General features: G+C 47.5%; 1 protein-coding gene across 4 annotated transcripts in view; it reads right to left on the bottom strand.

Annotated features, from left to right (window-relative positions):
• Tbl1x (transducin beta like 1 X-linked) overlaps nt 1-25,352 on the bottom strand; it is a 180,059-nt gene that overhangs the window by 93,116 nt on the left and 61,591 nt on the right. For 3 of the 4 annotated variants that reach the window (XM_048797384.1, XM_015505237.2, XM_048797385.1), the window contains exon 2: nt 16,186-16,259. The gene's annotated coding sequence lies outside the window, so the exon portion shown is untranslated. Of the gene's footprint in view, nt 1-16,185; nt 16,260-25,352 lie in introns of those variants that run through there. The other variant, XM_048797386.1, reaches the window with a different exon arrangement.

A 25,352-nucleotide genomic window follows, 5' to 3' on the forward strand; every position in this document is an offset into this window, starting at 1 on the left:
AGCAACTCAGTGAGACCCTGCCTCTAAATACAAAAAAAAAAAAAAAAGGGGGGGGGGCCTGGGGATGTGGCTCAAGTGGGTAAATGCCCTGGGTTAATCACCAGTAGGCCCCCCCACCAAATCCTTCTGTATTAGAGATACTACCTAAAATGTTTGTGAAATGTAGTGCAATTTGAGATTTTTTCTTCCTCAAACAGAATAAAGGCGCATACACACGCACACACACACACACACGAGGACAGCAATTAATAGAAGATTTTGATACATTTTATAGTGGCTGAAGGATCCGGGTGAAGAGTATGTGGGAATATACAGAAGTATTCTATATACTTTTGAATTTTTTGACTATTTCCATATTAACCCAAGGGGAGTATGTCAGAAACCAGAAAATATCCCCCCTTGAAGCAATGCAATTAACTTTGATCGTGGGAAACCTGCAACACTGAGACTAGTCAAGGACGGCGATCGGGTGCCCTCCCCTGCCCCTGCTCTGCAAAACAGTCTCCTCCTTGCAAAGACTGATGTTTCTGGGTTCATTTCTTTAGCAGAAGTCTGGGCCTGATTTTCACAATTCCTTCTCGGGGACCATGCTGCTCCAGTGTCACCTAGATAGCACCAGAAAGAAGGGGGGCATCCTGGAGTCAGCATCCTTCCGCTTGGCGGGGCCGGGCTGGGCTGGGCTGGGCAGGTCTCTCAGGAACCCACCATTCATCCCACATGCACGAGGCTTCCTCTGACCTGACCCTCACTTTTCCAGTGTGATCTCAGAACTGAGTGGCTGCACATCAGGCCAGGGCAGGATCCTGGCAAGCCAGAGGCTGACCTGTGTAGGCACTTGTGACCTGTGGAGTCCCTCACCATGTGGTGAGGCCTTGTCCTGTAGCATCCCAGAGACTCCCCTCAGAAACGGTCCCCGGGGGTGACCATCAAAATGCACCTCTAGACATAGCCTCGTTCCCCCTGGGGAGCATAATCCCCACTTTGCAAGAATCAGAGTCCTGGGAATTCCTTCTGGGTGAGCCCAAACATTGCTATGTTCTTATCTATCTGGGATGAAGTGTGAATTTGCCTCTACTTTTATTCAACAACTGTAAATCTTATAATCCACAGAGCCCCCCCGGGGGTGGGGGAGTATAGATAGGCAGCATGCAAGTTTAATCGTGCTCACTCAGAAGGCCTTTGGGGAAGGTAAAATAAATGAATAATTATGGCATCGGGCCACCTGTGAAAGGGGTCTTCAAAGTCTTAGTTCAGTTGTGTGCAATTTCTAGAACCAGCAACAGAAGTTGCCATTGCTTTTTTGAAGCCAGATTTACCTAACTACACTGACTACCTAACTTTAAATCGGGTCTAATACCGAGTGAAATCTAAAATGGAGGCCATGCTGGCAATGATTCCGGGAAACGCAGGACAACTCATGGAATGTTAATGAAGTCCTGAAAAGGCCCTAGGCCAAAGTCCACCTCAAAGAAATGTCAATGAACAGCCCCCAGCAAAAAGGTGCTGACTCAGAAGTCCTTCCTGACCAGATTACTTCTTTGGCCCACCTGTGTCCCACCCCGCGGGCCTTCCCACCTACATTCCATCACTGAAAGAACTATAAAAAGGGGAGACAACATCCCTTCCACGGATTCCACCTCTTGGGTCCCCTTCTTCCTCCGGGAGAAGTCTTTTCTGCTGTCCTTTAATAAACTTCTAATTTCTACTCTGACCTTGCCTCGGCGTGCTTCTTTGGTGTTATTCTTCAACATTGGGGAAGCAAGAACTCGTCACCGGTCAACAGCGGTAACATTTTCATGGTCTTTGATTTTTCAACAGCAATGACGACCAACACTAATAGTAACAGAGGCTTACTGACAGATAGGATGGTTAGCACACATCAAAGCCTGCCACAGCACAGCTCACAAACCATTTAAACCACCCCTGAGTTAACTGTGTACAGCTGCATTCCCAGACTGTCGCAAAGGCTGGAGATTATTCCAGATCTGCTTGCTGCGTGTGGAAGTGCATGCAGAGTCGTAAATCAGCATGAACGCCCCCCCCCCCCAAAAAAAAAAAAAACCAAAAAAAAAAAAAAAACATTTGACCCATCTCCTTCCCTTCAACACTTGAGTGCTGCCACCCACCACCTTGAACAAAGAATTTCCCCTCAGTAGGTAGCTGGGGCTCCCGGGAGAACCTGCAGAACCAGGAATCCCCCAGTGCAGAGGGTTATCCTGGGCTCTGCAAAGAGAACTAAATCTGAGGAATTCCCCTCCTGGTCATTTCTCCCATCAGATTTTGGAAGAGGAAAAAAGCCAGGCTTTTGGATCCCTCCCCACCTCACAGAAGGGATCCGGACACAAAGGATCTCACCATGGTTCCAAATTCCAACTCCATCAGCAAGACATCAACACAAGAAATGGAAATCCCAGAAACCTCGTCTCTGCTCTGCTAGTCGGTGGCCTGAAGCCCCCCCATCCTACCAAATTTAAAATTGGGGCTTGAAATGATGCCTTGAGGAGGCTCCAGCAGGGGCCATGGGGACACGTGTCACAGGTTTCAGGTCATTGCACCTCCCTAAGGAAGCTGCTGGAGCTAGGCTCTGTTACAAGCTATTTCAGTTCTCTTCTGGAAAGGGATCTGCCCAACCCCTCCCCTCTCCCACAGAGGGCACCCCATGATCCTCACAGTTGCAAACACAAGGGGGCAAAAAAAAATTCCCTGCCACCCCAAGCAACATACTAATGCCCACGGGGTTTGTGCTTCAAGGAATTTCACATTCTACAAGATCCAAGTTCCCTGGGGGCTGCAGGTTTGCCAAAGAGCTTATTTTTGCACATTATTTCAGTTTAACTCTTGAATAACTGTCTTGTTTGTTTCCTTGCTGACACATTGATCCTCCTTCAATTCATGTTACGTGCAAAACTGGGTAACACTGACAGCCACGGAGGAGAAGCGCAAAGTGGGTTTCTTTGATGGCCATCATCAGTATCACCCGTTTGGCCAGCCGCCCCAGCTTCTTTCAGATAATCGATGCGACGATGACATGCAGCATCTCAGAAAGAAGGAGCGTTCAATGCCATCCTGCCAGGCATGGAGTTCTCCCTGCCAGAGGCGTCTGCGTGTCCTGACACAGGCAACCCATCTGAGCTCAGGCACAGGGAGACGCTCGTTTGGTCGTGCCATCGGTCTGCCTCTCCCTGTGGCCCTCTCTGCCTGCTCAGAGGCGTGTTGGGCTTCCAGAGACCACGCTGTGCACCTTGGGGGCAGCACTTTGGCAGTGGGGGTGTGGGGCAGGGGGAGAGGGGTCACTGGTTAGCATTCTGAAGAACTCCATGATCCCACTGTTTCCGTCTTGCCAGACCTGGAGGAGATGCCCAACTTCCAGAGGTTTTTCCAAATAGCATGGAGTGTTGCATAAACACACTGGAAGGTGAGCAGGATACAGCCATGGTCAGCCTCCCCTGTACCCAGCTGAGCTTTGTTGGCTGGGCACACAGTGTTGGTGAAAGAAGCCTCTGCAGGCAAGAGTCAGGGCACAGTGCTCTGCTGGTCGCGTTAGCAATCGATCCGTCAAACAGAAACAAGAGGGACGGGTGCTGGGTCACTGACCCAACACCAACATCTTATTCTTAATACAAGTGAACAGCGAGGACGATGACACAGCCGAGAAGCCACATGGTAGGAGGGGCCTGGCTTCCTGCCCACCCTTGGTACTACCAGGCCCAGTGCCCGTTTGGCGTGTAGACCCCACGGACAGGTCCCCGCTCCTGACAGAACTGGGTCTGCAGGGTGTCACAGGATACCTTAGGACCTGGCCAGTCCTATCAGCAGACAGCAGAGTTCCTTAACCACAGGACATTGGGGGTTTGCACTGGAGGATACTGAGGAGCATCCCCAGCCCCAGGTAAACACAGCTCTTGTACTTGCTTGCTCGGTGTGGAGCTCTCCCCCACGAGGACAGCCATGGGCCACATGGTAAGCTAACTAAAATTTGAAATTCATCTCAATCATACTAGCCACATCTCAAAGGCTCCCGAGTCCCCTGCAGCTGCTATAATGGATGGCATGGATACACAGCAGTTTGGGGCTCACAGGGAGCTCTTGGAGGTGTGGCACTGTGACACCAGGAAGCTTCTCCGTCTTCCACCATGGCTGCAAACTTCTCTAGGACCTCAGGAAAAGACTGTTGGGGACAAATCTAAGTCAACACCATGATCACTTAGGGAAAAGGAGCAGGGTTTTTGTTTGCACGTGTGTTTTCCAAAGAACTATTTTCTTCAAATTGACTTCAGTTGTGGACAAGTGTATAAAGAGCCATAATTCAAAAAGAGAAAGGGATTGGCCCCCAATTTATATGTAGTTAATGAAAAAGTATGAGCCTGGGAAATACGGAGATCTGTCTAAAATAACCACCCAAGCAGAGCAGCGGGACCTATGTAAACAATCTGCTTGATCTCGTCATGTGACTCCAACTCTCGGGGTGGATGACATTCCGGCTGCCCTCCTGGAGTCCCCATGTCCACCCGGAAGCCTGTCCCCAGGTGGGCTGCACTCGCAAAGCGCCAAACCAAAATATGGAGACATGAGCCACGGCCCGATTCCTCCACGACACAGGCCATGATCACATGTAGTTCCTCATTCCCACCCACCTAATGACCTTCCAAAAGCAAAGAGTCTTCTGAACCAACTCAGGACCTGCTAAACACTGAGCAGCTCCAATATGTCATGTTGACAGGTACACAAGGTGGAAGGGGAAAAGACCGGATCGTTGAACAGTGTCATTATCTCAAGACCCTTGTCTTTAAAAAAAAAAAAAAAAAGTATGCTTTCATCTCTATTTTTTATAGCGCTTTTGTTTATAGCCTGCTGTTTCAGTCAGGTCCTTTGGTGGCAGCAGGGGAAAAGCTGACAAGAACAATTAGAGGAGGCAATGTTTCTTTGGGGCTCATGGTATCCGAGGTTCAGTCCATGGTGGGCCAACTCCCTGGCTCTGGCCCGAGGTGAGGTAGAACATCATGGCAGAAGGGCCTGGAGGAGGAGAGCAGCTCAGGACAGGGCACCAGGGAGCAGAGAGAGCACTGCTCACCAGGGACAGGACAGAAACCCCAAAGGCACAGCCCAGGGACCCCCTCCTTCAGCCACACACCACCTGCCTACAGTCAGCACCCAGTTAGTGCATTAATCCCCTGATGTGGACTAACTAGGTTACAACTCTCATAACCTAACCATTTCACCTCTGAAATTTTCTTGCAATGCCTTGCACATGAACTTTTGAGGGACCCCTCATATCTCAACCATAATACCAGCACTTCATTGGGTCTGACTAGAATCTAGACTTCACCTTGCTGTGCCCAACTACAACAGTGCACAGGTAACCTGTTGTGAACAACCAGTATCTCCGTGATGGAAGTTGGTCAAGAGTATGTTACTAGTTATGAAAGACTAATGTTCAGCTGGTCATGGTGGCATCGGGGTGGAGTCCAGTCCGAGCAACAGGGTGCCATCGACGGCCTCACACAAACAAACCCAACCTGGGACTTGAACGTTCACAGCGGCATTATTCACAACAGCCACAAGAAACAACCCCGAACATCCATCAATGGATGAAGGTCTCTCCATCAGATAAAACGTGGTCTCTTCACACAACGGGACAGTATTTACCTGGGAATAGGAACCAAGTACTGACACGTGCTACCACCATTATCCTGAAAATGGTCCGGCACAGATAACACAAAGTGTGTGGTTTTATCAATATGATAGGAAGTGTCCAGAGTAAGCAAACTGATTAGCAGTAGAAAAGAGATTGGTGGTTGTGTGGGGATGGGACACGGAGGCAGTCCCTGGGGAGTGACTGCCCATCAGTATGGGGTCTCCTGGGGTATTGAAGATGTTCTGAAATTAGATGGTGGGGACGGCTGCACTCCTCTGTGAACATACCAAAACCCTGAATGGCACCTGAGTGAGCTTTTGGGGGAAAACAAGGCTCAGTGGGTGCACCTGGGGAAGGTGAATTTCATCCAATAAAGCCATTTTTAAACAATGCTCTGACTATAATGGCTACCCCACATGGCCCTGGGGACCAAGGGCAAATGCTCCTAGCTGCTCTGTGGCACACAGTTCAACGAGATCGCCCTGGTGAGGAGAAGTGGGTGGTGGGGGACAGTGCCAGGTGCCCTCCAGGCTCCCAGGAAGCTCAGAAGGCCACATCTGCATGGCTTCCTTCTTGCTGGCAAACTCCGGGCATGGTGGGTACTGATGGATCACACGCTCACCTGTTTTCTGACACAGAATCTCCCCCAGCCAAGGCCCGAGACATAATCAACCACATGAGCTGGAGATTCTGTGGTCCCCTTGGGCATCCTGGACAGACGACGGGGCAGAAAATCCAGACCGGTTCTCTTTAGGGGCTTCAAGTGCATCCGTTTACCGCCATCTCCCAAATCCCCCCATGGCCCTCCACACCCCCCCCCACCTTCTGCATGCAACCTGTTCCTTCCCGGGAACCCACGGTGTCCATGTGGTCAGCTGCAGGCCGAGTTTACCAAGATGCCCGCCACGGTGGATGCCCCTCTTTCCTGGGCCTCCCCGGCCCTGGCTGCCACCAGATTAGGAGACTGGAGGAAAACGAGGCCCAGCCTGCAGAGACCAAACAGAACCGAGAACTCGCTCCCGTCACCTGGCTTTGAAGGCCAGCATCGGAGACACGGACGACCCCGCACCGATCCCACAGGTTCCTTCCTCAGATGCTCACGTGGGAGGAGGGCTCCCCTTTCCTCCAAGGGAGGCTGGGTGGATTCTGCTGCAGAACCAAACCAGGGCAAGCGCAGGGCGAGAAATCCACCCTTGACACGCTGATGGATCGTGTGGCCAATTAGGTCACGGCAGTCCTCGCCAGCCGGGGCCCAGAATCCCGTTATTCATAGTGCAACAGCCCACTGCAGCTGCAGGGCTGAGAGGTTTCCAGAGCTATAAATCCATCTGTGCCCTGCTCAGCTGAACTGCATGCAAGATTAATATTCCACCTCCACTCACTGACAAAGACAGATAGCCGCTCCGTGTAAACAGACACCCAGCACAGGAGCCGGGCCCAGTGACCTGCAGCTCAAATTGGGTGCTTGGAAGAAATAAGTATTTTACAAACCAAACCCTATGTGGTCCCATCAAAGGGAAAGAGAAGGAAAACACACCACACACACACCCACCCACCCCTTAAAATGGATGTAAAAATTCTGAAAGGTTAGTAAACACCTGGCCCTTCAACCCTGTCAAATGCAGAGCCTCTAAGAGGGAAGTCTTTAAGGGGAAAAACTCAAACAAAGCAGCCCATAATGCTATTAATTTTAAAAGAAACTATACATTCAAATGGGAATCCTACTTAAGGCTAATCAGCGATGTGAAATGAATGCCTCACAGACGAAGATTTCCTCTCCGGGCTCACCCAAGTAACCAGCAGCTATAGACAATACAGCTCCTGCAACTGGCTTTTAATTATCCCAGACAGCTCCATGCTTGGTCCTTACGCGTTTTCCAACCCCAACCAAGAACCAAATCCAATCTGTGCAGGGTCAGCCCTAGCCTAAGATCCAGTCCCCGCACCCAGAAGGCAGGTATTAGCTGCCAAACAAATGAACAGATGACCCGAGATTAATTCTGCTGTCCTACTTTGCACCAAAATAGCAAAGAAATCCATTTTGATTATCCCTTGTAAATAAAGTTATAAACCAATCTGAGCTGAAAGATCCCCATGGCCGGTAAACAGCAGCTCCTTTGGCACCAAGTGTTGTGAGAACACATTGGGAACCACGTCGGAGCCAAATATAGAGCGGTGATTTCTGCAGACGATGTTTAAGTGACAGACACCACATTTCAGAATCATCAAGAACCCTTTCATAGAAAGATAAAACATCAGGCTGATTGCAGAGTGTCTCCAAAGTTTATACACACAGAGGGAAAGTTTATGCTTTTGCAGGAAAGTAAAGTTACAAGGGATGGAAAAAAGAAAGTCCATTCCAGAATGGAGGGAGGGCAGGTGGGAGTAGGGACTCTCATGTGTCCTCATTCTAGAGGTCCTGGCTAACAGCTCAGGCAGGGAGAAAGGTGGGACCAGATCCATGGTGGAAAGCAGGCTGGCACATATGGTACTTCCACTATAGCTTTTACTTCTTTACTGTTCTTCTCCTTGGAAACTTAGGATCTCTCTCAGGACAGCACTTTCTATGACAGAGAAAGTACATGAAAAAGTGTAAGAGAAAAGCTCTGGAATTTTCTGTGTGGCTGGATGATCCTACTACCCACCGCCCGGAATTACTTTCTACATCTGAAGAGTAGTCACAGCACGGATCGACTTTGAAATAACCCGACTAAACAAAATGGGCAGTCAATCTAAACAGACTTTCTCCAAAGACGACATAAAAACAGCCAACAAGCCCGTGAGAAAATGTTCAATATCATCTGCTCATCAGGGGAAATGCACATCAAAACCACAGAGTGATATCACCTCACCCGAGTACGTCTGTTATCAGAAAGATTAAAGGTGACAAGCTTGCAGGGAGTGGAGAACGGGGAACCTCTGCACACCATTGCTGGAAATGTACAGTAGTACAGCCCTCGCAGTAACCAGGATGCAGTTAAAAAAACACACACACACACACACACACACACACAATGTAGATATACAGTTGGGGAAGCTGAGGCAGAAGGATTGCGAATTCCAAGACAGCCTCAGCAACAGTGCTGTGCTGAGCAATTCAGTGAGACCCTACAAAATAGGACTGGGATGTGACTCAGTGGTCGAGTGCCCCCGAGTTCAATCCCTATTCCCCCAAAAAAAGTAACACTACACATCTCCAAAATCTGGAAGAAGGATTTAAGTTTTCACCATGAAAAAATGATGTTTGAGAAAATACATACATCTAAGCCCGATTTAAACATTATTGTATACTTGTAAATATTACATGGCACCCTAAATAGCCTATACAGGAACAATTATGTGCACTACCAGTTAAAAATAAATTTTTAAATCCTTGCTAAACAACTTAAGAACCCACTGATGAACAGATAGATGAATAAAATGTACTCTGTATACATAATCAAATACTTTTTAGTCTTAAGATGAAAATCCACGGATACAGTGGTGCTAGCCTGTAACTCCAGCAAACTTGGGAGGTTGAGGCAGGAGGCCGGCCTCAGCAACTTAGTGAAACCCCATCTTAAATTAAATAAATGGGGCTGGAGTTGTGGCTCGGTGGTGGAGCACCCCCGAGTTTAATCCCCAGTACCAAAAAAGAAAATCCTATCAAATGCTACAATACCGACAGACCTTGAAGGCGTTATGCTGAGCGAGATAACTGGTCAGAGAAGGGCACATGAATGGACTGCATTCTAGGAGCGCCCTAGAGTAGTCAAAGGTACAGAGACAGAAGGTAGGAAGATGGGGGGCGGGTTTGGGCAGTGAGGAACAGGCAGTTAATGTTCAGTGCAGACAGTTTCAGGGGGTTGGGGGTGTAGCTCGAAGCAATGAACTGTACACTTAACACTAGGTAAGAAGGTGACTGTTATGCGAGGCGTGTTTCATAAGATAATCTTCCCTTGCATATTGATTCAAATAAAGACTACAATCTTTCAGAGTCTCAGAACTGTGTTCACATTTCCCATAAAAAAAAAAAGTCAATGCTGTATACGGATGTGTTAAGGTGGGAAACCAGAAGGATTCCATAATTATTCAAAGTCATTACATTCAGAATTAATACCCAGTATGAAAAGATCAAATTATGCAGATTATTTCTTTTTAACAGACTATAAACACTGGAGTTCAACTAAATTGATGTCTTGATATATGATCATATTAACAAAAACATCTCAGGCTCAATGGTGCACACCTGCAATCCCAGCTACTTGCAAGGCCAAGGCAGGAGGATCACGAGTTCAAAGCCAGCCTCAGCAACTTAGCAAGACCATAAGCAACACACAGGTAGACCAGACCCCTCTCTAAATAAAATAGGGCTGGGGATGTGACTAAGTGGTTAAGCGCCCTTGGGTTCAATCTGATGGATGAATGGATGGATAGATCATAAGTTCTGGGAACACAGATAAGTGGTAAGAGTGCTTGCCTAGCATGCACAAGGTCCAGGGTTCAATTCTGGTCTACAAAAACAAAAATCTCACCATGTTCTCTTTTTTGAAGTCTCAATTTGCAATCTTTTTAATTTTACTAATTAAAGAGCACAACCCTACAAACTCTGAATAAACTTCAGTCAATAGCCTGTAGGACAGGGCAGATGAGGTCAGGAGAGAGGGTAAGATATGCAGCGGCCAGTGCCCTCAAAATCTCTGATTGACCAGAGAAGTGACTAAGGTTAGTACAGAAGGGTATGCAACTTCAAAGACAGGTTTTTTGTTTTTATTTTTTCTTTTTTGGTACCAGGAATTGAACTCAGGCATGCTTCACCACTGAGCCACCATGTTTTTTTAATATATATATAAAACCCCACAATGTAGATACACAAAAGCCAGGTCTAGTTTGCCTTACACAAAGGGAAAGGTCCAAATAAATCCTCCCCCCACCCCCGCCATCCCACCCCTTCCCACACAGGCACAGAGCCAAGGCCATAGGAGGACACAGCCAGCCAGGAAGAAAGGGCTGACCAGAGATGGAATTTTCTGGAACGGTTAAGTTTCTGTCGTTTAAACTACCCTGCCTGTGGCACTTCATTACCACAGTCTGAGCAGACTAATACAATATCCTTATTTTCCAAATTTACAATTTTACTGAACCTAAGAGTCCCTTTAGCAGGGCTGAAATTGTCCGATTTCTTACCATGATGCTTTGCTACACTACCAGGCAAGACGACAGAAGGCAACGTTTGGCCTATGCTACTCGCTCCACCAACCAACTTCAATGCCACTGCGCCCTGGGCGAGTCTGCCTGCGGTGGGGACTCTCGGGTGAGTACAGAAAGTTGGAGAGCATCCCTGGTCTCCACCCTCTCCAAGCCAGTGTCAAACACCCCAGTGTCACACCCCAGCTGTGACGTCAAAAATGTCTCCAGACATTTCCGGACATTCCCTAAGGGAAAGAAATTGCCCACCGTTTAGAGCCACTGTCCTGCACTTAAAGAGAGCTATGCCTGTTATCCCAGCAGCTCAGGAGACGAAGGCAGGAGGATTATAAGTTCAAGGCCAGCCTCAGCAACTTAGTGAAGCCCTAAGCAACTTCATGAGACCCCGTCTCAAAAAATAAAAATAAATGGGGCTGAGGCTCAATGGTAGAGTGCTCGCCTAGCATTTGCGAGGCACTGGGTTCAATCCCCAGCATCACATAAAAAAAATAAAACATTAAGAAAACTAAAAAATAAAAATAAAAAATAAATACATAAGGCTGGGGCTGTAGCTCTGTGGTAAAGTGCCTCTGGGTTCAATTCCCAGTACACCCCCTTACCAAAAACGGGCTAGTGGGAACTGCTCATGTTTATAGAGAAAAATGAAAGGAAACACAAAGAAAAACAAGATTCTTAGATTTGGGCTAAGAGCCAGAACTAGTGGAAAAGGTCAGGCACGGAAGAGTCCGTCATTTTCGGGCCCTTCAAGGCCAGTTTACAATCAATCTCTTCGAGTCCTTTTCAAGGATTCCATCCTGACTACATACGATTATTTATGTCCGTTTGATGCAAATGTAAGCACGAAGAAGTTCACTGGGAAGTGGGTACACGTTGCATTCCCAAGTTTGAAAGGGAGGCGGAGGCTTGTGTGGAGAACGAGGGTCTCCAGGTCAGGCAACCCACCTGCAACCCAGGAAGACTAATGTTGTTTGAAGGAAAAGTCAATCTGAACCACAGGTTGGGAGGAGGAAAAAACAAAGGAAGGGTTTTGTCAAACAGCACTTTATCAGCTGGGGAGCACAAAGGGCCATTCATTGTTCCGTTGGCTTATCGTGTAAATTCACACCTCTGAATCAACAAGCTGGGGCCCAGAGGGTGCCTGGGAAACCTTATAGGCTTCCATAAGATGGATCAGCAACAACCCCCATCCACCTACAAGGCACAGAGGCCCTTGCACTTCCTAAGCAACCCCTTCACCAATCTGGTATGCAACCCCCCCCATGCCCAGGGTGGGCGACTGCGGGCATGCACAGAGACTGCTGTCCTCTCCACGACTTCCAGTTCATTTTAGTGGGAGCCTCTGGGGCTCCAGGGAAACACTTCTCCACAGTTAAGGCCCCTCGCAAAGACAAGGGGTCATATCTGTGCCCTTCTTAGATTTTATGAAAAAGGAACTGGTTTGAGAAGTGCCCACCCATTTCTGTTACTAATCACAGGGTTCCAGTTTGCATGTGGAATGTCCCACAGAGGCTCATGCATGGAAGCCTGGGTCCCCAATTCAGCCACGTTTAGAGCTGGAGCCTTTGGGAAGTTCTTAGATCCTAAGTGGATTAATCCACTGATGAATTCATAATTTGATGGCGTCACATCACTGGGACATATGGAACTGTAGGAGGTGGGTCCTAGTTAAAACAAGTGGGTACTGGGGATGTACCCTTGGGGACTCTATCTTGTCCCTCCCTCCTACTCACTGACATGAGCCAAGCAGCCTTCTCTGTCCCTTCCTTCCGCCATGATGTTCTGCTCACCTCAGGTCTAAAGCAATGGAGCCAGCTGACCACGGAGTAAACTTTTCAAATGGTGAGCCAAGATTAACCAGTGGAGATGCAAGATGATTTTTCTCAAGTATTTATCACAGCAACACACATACACCAGGCCACACAAACACAGCTGCAAAGCAATGCATCTTCTATCTGGGGCTCTTTAGAGACTCCAGTGAGCTCCTCCCATCGCATCCAGGCGGGTCACAGGGAACAGGGAGTGGGAAGAGAGCCGAGAGGGAAACGGAGCACGCACGCACCCCACCCCAACTGGACGCCCACACTTCAGTGGGCTGGACCCACTTGGAAGTGGGGCTCCACCACACCCTTGCACAGAAGGGACTCGGACATTTTGCCAACTTCCCAGAAGTTCCAGAAGGCACAGCTGAACTAAGCATATGTGAAAGAACAGCTGTTGGGCTCCAAGTCGCTCTGGTTTCTGAGGGTGCACTCCAAGTCCACCGGCAATCTCCATCCTCCGTCCTACCATTTATAGCATTGGTGACGCCGATATATGTGGACCTCAAGTTTTCCAGTGCTTCCCAAGGAGCTAAACCCCAAACGGAAAAGCTGGGTCCTCTGCTGGCACTTCCTGGACACAGCAGGAATGGACAGCTGGCCCCTGGTGAGGGCAGCCAGCTGGCTGTCACAGCAAAGAAAGTGACAGCTACCTGATAGATCCCCGGGCTTGACTCCTACCGTATGGCATGGACCTCAAGGCTTGCTAGTGTCCCAGGGTGCAGCGTCTCTAAGCTGCCTCCTTAACGTGACTGCTTTCTCTCCATCCAAGGGGAAAGCAGGCCCAAGGGATGACCTGGAACAGCCCGGAGCAGGAAACACCCTTCAGCAAGCCAAGGGATCAGTGGACTGTGGCACATCCACACCCCAGAATCCCACTCTGCGTTAGGGAAGAATGAGCTCTGGAAGGACAGGAAAAGTAGGGATGGATCTCCAGGGCATCAGGCTGCACAGTCAGTCTGCAAAAGCTGCATGCTGCAGGATTTCATTCCGATAACACATGAAATGAAGAAACGACGGAGAGGCAGAGCCCAAGGTGGACAAATCCTGCCCCTGACCTATGGTAGCAGCAACACTCTGCACACACCTGGGATCACATTTCACACAACCACACAGGCAGAGGTCCCGTCACCAGACAGGGCATGCATTCACACCAAAAGCACCTTGCCAATGCCCATTTCCTACTTGGGTCAACTCAGCACAGTTCTGTTGAGAGACGCAGTCACTGCGGGGAGTCAGCAGGACACTGGAACTCTCTGTGCTCTGCAACTACTTGCGAGTCTGTCATGGTTTCAGAACAGAAGCCTTCAAGCCAGGTGGGTGGCTCACCCCTGCAATCCCAGCTAGTTACTAGGCTGAGGCAAGAGGACCCCAACTTCAAGGCCAGCTTGGGCAACATAGCCAGACCCAGTCTCAAGATGCAATTTAATAAAGGTAAAACGTAAGGGAGACTGAGGTAGGAAGATAGCAAGTTCAAGGCCAGCCACGGCAATTTAGTGAGCCCTAAGCAAGTTAGTAAGGCCCTGTCTCAAAAAATAAAAAGGGCTAGGGATATAGTTCATCGTCACTGGGTTCAATCCCTAGGATCCCCTCATCCCCCCCAAAAAGGTGGAGCTCAGTGGTAGAAGGCTTGCCTAGCACGCACAAGGCCAGGTTCAATCCCCAGCACCACGGAGAGGAGAAATAATAGAAGGCTCTAAAAATAACAGTGTCTGATGGATGAATGAGTAAACAAAATGTGATCTATGCATATCACGGCTCAGCGTTTGGCTGTTCAAAGGGACAAAGTACTGACATACGACACCCACATGCTAAGTGGAAGACAGCAGACACAGAAGGCCACTCGGCACAGGCTTCCATTATTTAAAGTACCCAGGAGAGGCCACCACACATGGAGAGAAAGCGGATTAGTGGCAGCTACACGGCAGGAATGGGGAGTGACTGCTAATGGCTACGAGGTTCTTCTGGGAATGGTGAAATGCTCCAAAGTTGAGGAAGGTGACAGCTGCAGAACCCAATGTCTAAAAACACTGAACAGGGGCTGGGGATGCAGCTCAGTGGCCAGTCTGTCACAGGACCCTGGGTTCTGGTCCCAGTACTGAACGTAAAAAACCAACAGCACCGAACATTCAAAGGGGTGAATCGTCTGCTGTGTGAATTGCATCTCAATAAAGCTGCTATCAAGACAGAACCATGTCTAGCACAGAGTTCTGCAAGTGCCCCTGTGCTCATGATGGGTGGCACCTCAATGAACCTCCTGGCACACCACATATAGCCCTGAGCGGGACACACACCAAGGGCACCTGCTTTATCAGACCTCACAGCTCAGCAGCACAGTTGGCTGCTGGCCCTGGGATGGAGGGATCCCTGAGGGCAGCCCACCGCTCCTGCTGAGGGGTGGGAAAAGTCCTAAGTTCAACATCTGAGGTATGCTCATTCCTGAAGGAGTCCAGCCGTAAAGCCAAAGGTCGTGAAGCCAAAGGTCGTGGGCCTTGCCACCTTCAAGCTGGGGACTGTAGGTATGTGGATTTTGGTCACGGTTTTCTCCTCTCTCTTCACCAGAGGCGGCTCTGAGGATCAGCTTTGGTGCTCTTTCAAAGAGACAACCAAGGGCAGTGTGTCCCTTAGGTGTGCCCAGGTAGACCAAACATGGCAGCTCCCACACTAAGAATCCAGGAGGTTTTACTGAAAAAACACCAAACACCTCTTACATCCCCGTGTTCTCCACAACAGCACAGAAGTAACAGGCTCAGAGGACTGTCATCTGCAACAGAAGGGCTGTCGAAGTGTCTGCAAAAGGTGGTGTCGATGGTTCCCATGATGAACCCACAGCAGGTAAGGACAGCTCAGAAGGCCTCATTCTACAGGAGTCAGGGTCTGTCCACACTGAAAACCAGCAGACCCAAGACTGAAGGAACAGGCCTCCTGGGGGTCCACGCACGGTCCACACCAGCTCAGGACAGGCTGAGCAAGGCTTCCATGGAAAAATTTGGCCTGTCCACACAGTGTCACAGCTGCCTGTCATTTCCAAACACATCGAGAGGGTCACGTAAGACAGAGTAGCTTCCACCACATAAAAGCCAAACACTTTCTCGATTTGTTTATATAAACCAAACTCCAGAGCAAAGATAAATGCCTCGCACGTAAACGGGGGGGAAAGATCAGAAGCTATGCGTCACTCCAAGGCACACACATTTCGATGACCGTCTCCGTTTTTCTTTTCTAAACTTCATGGAAACCTGAATTCCAGAAGCTAAATGTTTTAAATAGAGTTAGTAGGGCTGGGGATGCGTGCAGGCCAGCAGTAAGGCGTTTGCCCGAGTTCCATCCCCAGCACTGCAAGAAGAAAAAAAAGAGTTTGAAGTGCTGACAGAGAGCTTCACATTTTTCCCCCCAGCAAAATCACCTATTGCAAAGAATCTCAAATTTCCATTTCCAGCACATAAAAGAAAACAAACATGACCGTGTGGCTTTAAGCATAGAAAATACAGAGAGGTTGACAGGTTGTTCATTTCATAATAAAATCTCCTTCACAATTCCGCTTACTCAGAAGTAAATGCAGGCCAATCCTTTCTTCTTTCCAGGGCTTATGTCGAGACCTCTCTTCTATCTTGTATTACCTGTTAATGAATAAGACTCCAAGTTAAGTTCAAAACATAAGCAAACACATCCTGAGACAGTTTCACCCGCTCCTTAACCAAGCAGACGTCTGAGTGAGCACGTACAGTGTCCCCCCAGTCAAGGGTAGACCCCACATAAGATGGGGGGGTCCTGTGAGATTCCATCCCCTGAGATGATGTGATCATCTTAGTTTGTGCAAGTGCATTCTGTGATGCTGCAATAAAACGGCTAGGGACGCGTTCACCCTGATGTAGTTGACCCAACTGCAGTACTGTGGCACTAGGAGGCTGTATTAATAACTGCATTAGGTGGTGGGCCACCCTCACTGGTGGATTTAAGGCTCAAGCCTCTTTGAAAGCATGCTGTGAGGCTGTTCACACAAACTGCTCAAAAAGCGTCACGATGCTCAGCACATCGCCAGGGAATTTCAGGACCCCAAACCCCACTCGACTCTGACAACTAAACGTCACTGTCTTCTCTGCGATGCTGAAGCTCGCTAAGTGAACACACAGGTATTTCAGAAGGCAAGTCAAATCTTTCACCGACAGGAACTCCACGTTGAGCCCTGGGGCAGAGGGCAAGGCTGCGGAACTTGGCGAGAAAGGCACAGGGACAATTAGCTATGAACAAACGCACAAGGCAATTTCAGATGAGAAGCAATGAACACCAATCTGGGACAAGGAACAGACCCTGAGCAGGAGCACAGGAACTTTGCCTCTGAGTAGGGAGCCCTTGAACAGGGGGCAAGGTTGCAGGTGCCATGCACAAGTCCTGTGCCAAGAAGGAACTTGCCATGAGGACTGGGGACAACAGTGGGGAGCCCTTTCCGTAGGGCTTTCTCCGGCATCTTCCCAGCTCTGGGCCATCAGGAAACGCGGCACAGGGGCCCCTCATGGAAACACCCGACTGCCCTTCCTGCTCTCCAGGTGTTTGCTCTGAGCGACTCCAGGGCAGAGGGCACCCACGATGCTGTGTGCAAATCCCGACAGCCCACTCGCCCGAGCACTTCACTGCCCACGAAACCACCCTTGACCATGCCTCCCCTCTGTATTCTGAAAGAAGGAAAAGGGGAAGAAGGGACTCGCTGCAGACGCCCCTCTTGCTTTTGTGGTGCTGGGGAATCGAGCCCACCCCCATCTTCCTCATGATTAATGATAAGAAACTCTCCGGACTCGAGTTTCCTCAGCTGTGAGATAAGGGCATTAAAATATTTATGAGGTTTCCGCCACATCAAAAAAATCTGCGGGACCATTTTCCTATCGACTTCCTCTGGCAATTCTAGGGGGAAACACTTGCAGAGAACTTATCTAAGGACTCGGGGAAGAACTGCAGAGACGGGGAGGGCGAGTGTCCTTCTCACAGCCGACTGAGCGCTGGAATATACCCCAAGGGCGCAACGTTGTACCAGGCTTTGCCACCATGATTAACACTGCAACTCCAGAGAAATCCAAGTTGTACCAACACGAAAACAATGTGAAAAATCTGAAACATGTTTTCAGAAGCCACTAAGCATGAAAGGGAAGCTGCCATTTCCTCCCGATTCCTTTTCTCATTTGGGTGAGCCCTGCACTAACTGGGCCTGAAGCCAGATGCTAAGATGGGCTGGCGTGAGCAGCTGGGGTGCCAGAGGGTTCTTGCTATGGGTTCGAGTTCTGTGTAATGAAGCAGCTGCTTCCTGTATTACCAACAAAAGACAGTTTTTTTTTTTTTTTAAATGTATCGAGATGGTTTATTCAATAACAGGTTTTTAAATCCTTTAAATCAGTAGTTCAAGAAGCCATGAGGTTGCCCCCCACCCCCCGGGAGCACTGGGCAATGTCTGCACACCTGTTTAGCTGTCAGGACTAGAGAGGAATGCTACCAAACACCCTTGCACACACAGGGTGGGTCTCCTTAACAAAGAATTGAGTCAACTGTCAATACTGCCCCAGTTGAGAATTCCCACTTTACGTTCAACTCTATAATTTTTAGAGAGGGTGATACCCTAACCATTTTTATTCTTTTCAAAGTAACCCATCTTTAGCTTTTAAAACTAAAAGCCAAGTGAGTCAAAAGACTCCTTTTTCAAAATTGCAAGCCTTTTTGCACCAATGATCTACAATTCCATTTCCAGAAGCAACCACTTTCATGCCTTGGAACTATTTTGTTAATGTTCGTGTTCCTTGGTATTGACTTCCATGTTTCTAAGTCATCTGCTTATACTTCACTAAACCAAATTTCAATGCAAGTTTCTGATTTTCAAATGCAGATTTGTTTCCTTAAATGCCAACCACCAATGCTGTGCTTACCCTTTCACGTTTTCCCCATCACTTTTTGTAACTTGTTTTCTGTTAAATCTACACTCTGCACATATTATTTCGGTAATGGTAAGATTCATTGCTTATTCAACTTTTGCATTTTCTTGGAGTCCCTACTTGCCTTTGTTTTTGTTTTCTTTGTTCCCTTTGACAAAATTCTTCCAAGATCTTGCAACATTCTTTCCATTCAATTTTCCACACGATTAAAATGCTCAGATATTTCGCTGGGGTTGTGGCTCAGTGGTAGAGGACCTGGCCTGGCCCATCTGAGGCACTGGGTTCAATCCTCAGCACCACATAAAAATAAAGGCAGTGTGTCCATCTCCAACTTAAAAAAATTAAGAACAAGAACATTTAGATCGTCTGTCAGTTCCATGTGCTGCCACCTTCAGAACACATGTACCAGAACGTCCTCTTCCAATTTCTTGGGTCCAGTCTGTGCTAGTCAGATGTTAGGCCTGCTGCAACCTGAAACCATCAATGCCTCGAGAACTCCTCTTTGTTGTCTATCTGGACATTCAGAGTCCCACAATGTTCCCTTCCTTGGTTACTGTCTCACCTTGGTGGGACAGGTTGTCCACTTCTAGAAGTGAGATGTCTAAGTGAAATGTGGCTGACGTATGAATGCGTACAAACATCTTTAGTCCATCCTCCATAAATTTGCAGGGGAGAAACTTCAAAGTTCTGGGTGCAAATTATTTTCAAACAATTCTACAGTACATCTGTTTTCTAACTTCCACTATTGCTGTTATATATGTAAAAGATGAGTGACATCAGATTTTATAACTTTAAAATCCTAGAAAAGTGTTTCAATACCACCTGTATCCCTACTATTTTAATGTTATGCTTAGCTTTGATGTAACATTTTGACGAGTTTAAAATTTGTTTTAAATTTTTTTTTAAGTTGTCAATGGACCTTTATTCATATGTGGTGCTGAGAATCAAACCCAGTGCCTCACACATGCTAGGCAAGCGCTCTGCCACTGACCCACAGCTGCAGCCCTTTTCATTTATTTTTTTTATTTCAAGATAGGGCTTTACTTAATTGCTCAGGCTGAACTGCAATCCTCCTGCCTCAGTCTCCCAGGTAAATGGGATTACAGGTGTGCGCCACCACACCCAACTGACAGGGTTCATTTTTGCTCAAGTATGAAAACTTCTCTCTCGTTCAGATTTTAAGAATTTGTTTTGCTCTTCCCTGAAGTTCCTATTAGGCTCATGTCTGACTGTCCACAGCTGCTCTGTGCAGTTAAACTTATTGTGCCCCATGTTCCCCGTCTACTGAGGAATCCACTAGCCACATGCAGCTACTGAACACTAGTCACATAGCCAGTACTGGTGATGAGCAGTTGTATGTAAATTTAGTTGTATGTAAATTTAACTAAGTTAAAACAGTCACACGTGGCTGGTGGCTACCCTATTGCAATGGTACTAATGTAAAGACTATCAAGAAGGGAAAAAAACACTAATCAGGGGAAGCAAAGCCTTTAAGCACCAATTCTATGACTACATTCAACTTAAATTCAGAAAGAAAAGTTGAATATACTTCGAAACCCCCGCCCTTAGTATTTCCAGTATGAAGTTCCACGATTTAGTTCCCAACAGAGAAACTCCAGAACCTGAATGGGTATTCCTCAAGTAGAAACATCCTTTTGTGAGTAAAGATGCGGTTCATTATCCCCAAGTATAAAAAGGGAAAAGGAGATCCCACGGGTGCCTCCTTTGAGAGTCATCAGGGTGCCTCACAAAACAGTCACACACATGCTAATCGAAGGAAAGATCAGGGAAAAAGAACAAGGAACACACTGGCAACTTCTTTGTAGGTCAGGCAGAGGACTGCACATTTCTTCCTAAATGTTTTGGTTTAGAAATACAGGAACTAAAAAGGCATTAGTTGTAGTTGGACACAATACCTTTATGTTATTTTTATGTGGTACTGAGGAACGAACCCAGTGCCTCGCACATGCTGGGCAAGTGCTCTCCCGCAGAGCCACAACCCCAGCCCCTACCAGGGCATTTTCTAAGCATGCATCTTTTTCTTCATTTGATGCACGTAACACGTAAACCAAACTGATGCTCAGGCTCTCTGATGATCTAGATGGAAAAGAACAAAACCAAGCCACAGGTGAGCACGCCTGCAATCTCAGCAATTGGGAGGTTGAGGCAGGAGATTGGCAAGTTCAAAGGCAGCCTCAGCAACTCAGCGAGACCCTACCTCAAAATAAAAAAAATAAAAAGGGCTGGGGATGTGGCTCAGTGGTCCAGCACCCCTGGGTTCAATCCCCAGTACCAACACACACACACACACACACACACACACACACACACACCAGAAAAAAAAAAAAAAAAACACAAAAGTTCTGAATACTCCCTGGGGTTGTGGCTCAGTGGTAGAGCACTTGCCTAGCACACGTGAGGCCCTGGGTTCAAGCCTTAGTACCACACAAAAATAATTTTTATAGTTGGATCTTACTCATTTATTAAAAAAACTAACATGGAGCAGGATCAGAACCTGAAGTTCCTGTTGAGTCAACAAACAAGAAGACACATTTCCACAGGTATTTTCCCTTCTCTCAAGATATGTCATTTAATACCCATCAGTTCCTGGAAAATGTGAATCTATTACTTGTAGGTTTTACAAGTTCAGTGTAAAAGTATAAACAATTCAAAGAAGGAGAAATAGAGACGCTAAACACACAAACTTGATTTCCTCTGTTATGTCTGATGAGGCTTAGTAACAAATCATGCTTGTCAAAGTGGCAAAATCAATACGTGTACACAGCAAACAAGCCTACGGGAAATTATAATAAGCTATCAGCGGCACAATATTTCTTTCTAGGCATTTATTTAAATTACAGTGACAGATTAAATTTTATTTAGAGGCATGAAACTAATCTGGAGCCAAAGAAAAAATCAGGTTTAAAGATGATACATTAAAGTATTAGCATAATATGATCTTTTGTATTGTGTAAACTGTCAGTCAACAGTAATTGGAATCTCTCCATGCTGATATTATGCCAAACTTTATAAAGATAAGCCACACATGACGCTAATCAGTTTTTTTTTTTTTTTTATTTAGAGATGAACTAGTGCATCACGAGGTGGAAGAGAATCCTAATGCATGTCTTCCTCACGTCCCAAAGCACCGGCTCCACATTTTGCAATGAGCATGAAGCACAATTTTAAATGCGATTGTCGAGCACAGTGTTTATCATACACAGAATGTATGATAAAAGTTTCTGAACACCATATGGCCCTGCTCTTCATATTTCCGTTTCAATCATTTGCAAAACACAACGCAACTCCCTCTTTACCTGGAAAGGTCAATTGTTCCGGCTTCAATTTCATTTAACAGCGCAGCAAGCAACTCCCTTTTGGAAAGCAAATACACTCAGAAATCTCCCTCTGTCAATCACCATATTCAACCATTCCCTTCCATAAATACTGAGAAACCTAAGACACCAAAACTAGAAAGAATGCAACGTTACCAGCTACCTCAAGAACTGGGTACTGACGCAAGTGCACACACGCACGTACCCACGTGTATTTCCACTCCCAAACTACACCTTTTCTCCAACCTCCACGGTAAGGTCAGACAGCCCATACTGGCTAATTCTGCAGTGCTTCACTTTAACCTCAGACAACCATTTTCCTATGCCCACCAGAGTGGAGATAATTAGTGCTCCAAGAGAATTCCCTTGGCAAGCAACAGCGACCAGGAAGGCCATCCTGTCCCCTCCCCGTTCAAGATGGCACACTGGAACCTCCTGCTGCTCAGCGCAAGGCGCTTCTCTGGCTCTGGTGTTATATCTTCCCCTGCGGCCCCTCCCAACAACTTGATCCAGTGGGAACACTTTCCCAGTTCTCTCCTTCCTCTGGACTCCCCCTCACCACCTCCAAGAAAACAAACAAACAAACAAAAAAAAACCACAACACTCCTAGAAATGCACTGGACTTTGATTTTACTAAAGCAAGTTGAACCTAAATTATGCATGTCATTTACAAAAGGTGTAAATGAAACCTTTTGAAATAGCTTTCAATGCCTTTTGCACAAATGGAAAATAAAAATAGGGAGATGGAGGGTGCTTGTTATGATAGCAACGGGTCATTGGGAATCCGTTCCAGGGTACACCCAAGGTCAGCCTTGTTCCCAAGCTTTAGATGAGAAATTCAACTGGGGGCGACGTTGCCCCTACCAAGACATATTTGGCAATGTGTGGAAACAAAGGTTGCTATCACTAAAGATAGGGGTGTTCTTGGCATTGACTGGAAAGACCACAGTGCTGTTACACATCCTACAACAGCTACTTCAATAAGAATGACATATGATAGTTCCCCTTTATCAGAAGTTTTGCTTTGCAGTTTTGCTTTTCAAGGTTTCCATTTCTGTGATTTGAAAACAGAAATTCCAGAACTAAACAATTCGTAAGTTTTAAGTTGCATGCTTTTCTGAGTACCATGATGAATTCTTGTACTGTCTAGCTCTGTCCTGTGCAGGACATAAGTCATCCATTTGTGACGCATATCCATACTATATACCTCCCATTATCACTTAATGGCACATTAGTCACTAATGTGAATGATCACAGTATATCCTTGGTGTCAGGCATGTAATGGGGGCTGCAAAATTTATGCCCCACGGATTAGGGGACTACCATTAATTCCTTGGGTATTATGCTTCACTGTAGGCAGTGGATGGAGCCCAGAGCACCACAGGAGGGGGATGAACGCAAGGCCATGTTTTATACCATCAACAAGCTTTTCACAAACTGGCTCCAGAATAACCCTGTAACCCATCTCTACCAGCTTCCTGAACACCGGCGTCTATCTAGACCTCCTCCTGGGTTTTGCCAGGTTTACATTCCCGAGCCCAGCAACCCTTTGAGAACCCATGGGTCCAGCCCTGGGGACCGCAAGGCCGTGAACCACCATCTACCTCGAGAGCCCATCTCCCCTTCCCTGCAAACTCCTGCCTGGAGTCCAAGCCAGCCTTCCCACAGTTACGTGCCGCAGTCTGGCTGGGCACAAATCACGAGCCACTGAAGCAGGAACAAACTTTATTTTTAAACTGCAGGAAAACACTTCACACAGCTCCCGGGGAATCCTCCCGAACGCCACGAGGCTTGTCCAGGAACCCCCAGCCGGAAAAATCTCTCCCGGAAATCCCTCCTCCTGCACTTCCCCAACCAATGGGAACTCTCGGGGAATCCCCGGAAATCCCCACGAGAACTCCAAAATAGTGCGAGAACTCAAAAGTTGCGGCAGAGGCGGATAGTAATGCCTCGCCTGTCAATCAATACTGTTGGCAAAATGCCAGGGGCCATACAGACTCGGCCGTGGCTCTCAGCAGTTATGGTGCACCCTGGAGACTCCATGATCAGTGAGGGCGCTCAGAGAGCCTGGCCTGTCTTTTCTGGTGGCAAAGTGTGCAGCTTCTGTTGTTCTGACTGGGAGCAGCACAGATCTGGAGCCAGGAGAGTTGAGAGCAATCCCCTTCAGCGTCATGAGCAGGCATCTTCAGGGACGCCCCTTCCTCACCTGGACATCTTCCTAAAACATGACAACGTGGAGTCCTTCCCGGGCACGCAGGAAACAAGTATACCTGACTGCTTTTGGCATTGAGCTCCACGCATGACTGAAATAGCTTACAGTCTTGTCGATGAATAGACATGTCACCCCAGACGAACACGTGCGAGCCTCATCGTCCCCTCCCCCATATGATGGGATGAAGGATACCCATGTGGCATGACATTGGGAGGAACAGAGAGAGTACATACACCTCCTGGCCTGCTAAACCATCCCGCAGAAGTCATGACTGTCAGCCATGATTTTAAAAAAAACCATCAGGAAAAGATGCAGGAACGATTTCAAACCTGCCCTGCTCACACATCTGGGAACAAAGAACTGCACTTTTTGCACGAACCCTTCACATTTGTTTCCAATAACTCCTGCATTTCCTGCTTCTCAGCCAACACTGATACAATCGGGCTGAGATTTCACAGCAGCATCTAGAGGAAACATCTCCAAGACTGATAGAGAAGAACTTCCGCTCTACCCCAGGTACGTGCACGCCCACGAACTGTTTTCAAATCCCAGTGAAATTCAGCGATTCTGGACCTCTGTCAATCACTAGGCCTCTGTATAAACTGATTTTTAAAGAACTTTCATTTTCGGGCATAAATGACCTGGAATGCTTTGCCAGGTGACTGTCAGTGATATGGTACTCACTAAATTTAGAAATGCCCTCTGTCCTGAGGCACTTCCACAGGAAGAGGCTAGATTAAAATAAGATGCTGCTACTACGTCAGAATTCAAAAGTCGGTGAGACTTGCGACGGCCCCCCCCATTGCTGCTCTCTTGTTGAGAGACTTGCAATTCCCCACCCAGGGAAAGAAAAGGAGAGGGGACAGGTGACTTAGGCTTGCTTTCAAGAACACAACTAAAACAGCAAGAATGATCCATGAGGTAAACTGAGGCACACAGAAGGAAAAGGTAGGGAAAGCGAGATGCAGCCAAGACGCGAAGGTGCTAGCCAAAGTTTGCCATGGAATACAACTTTAGGTCAGCTGGAAGAGAAACACTAATCTGATTCGGAGTTTCCTCGACATTCACTCAAAGAAATGAGCCAGGCATGGTGGTGCATGCCTGTAGCTCAGGAGGCCGAGGCCAGAGGATCACAAGTTGGAGGCCAGCCCCAGCAACTTAGGGAGACCTTGTCTCAAAAAATAAAAAGGACTAGGGATGTGGCTCAGAGGTTCAATCCCAGGTACCAAAAAAAAAAAAAAAAAAAAAAAA

The sequence above is a fragment of the Marmota marmota genome, unplaced genomic scaffold (assembly GCF_001458135.2).
Source record: "Marmota marmota marmota unplaced genomic scaffold, marMar, whole genome shotgun sequence".
Classification (NCBI taxonomy): Eukaryota; Metazoa; Chordata; class Mammalia; order Rodentia; family Sciuridae; genus Marmota; species Marmota marmota.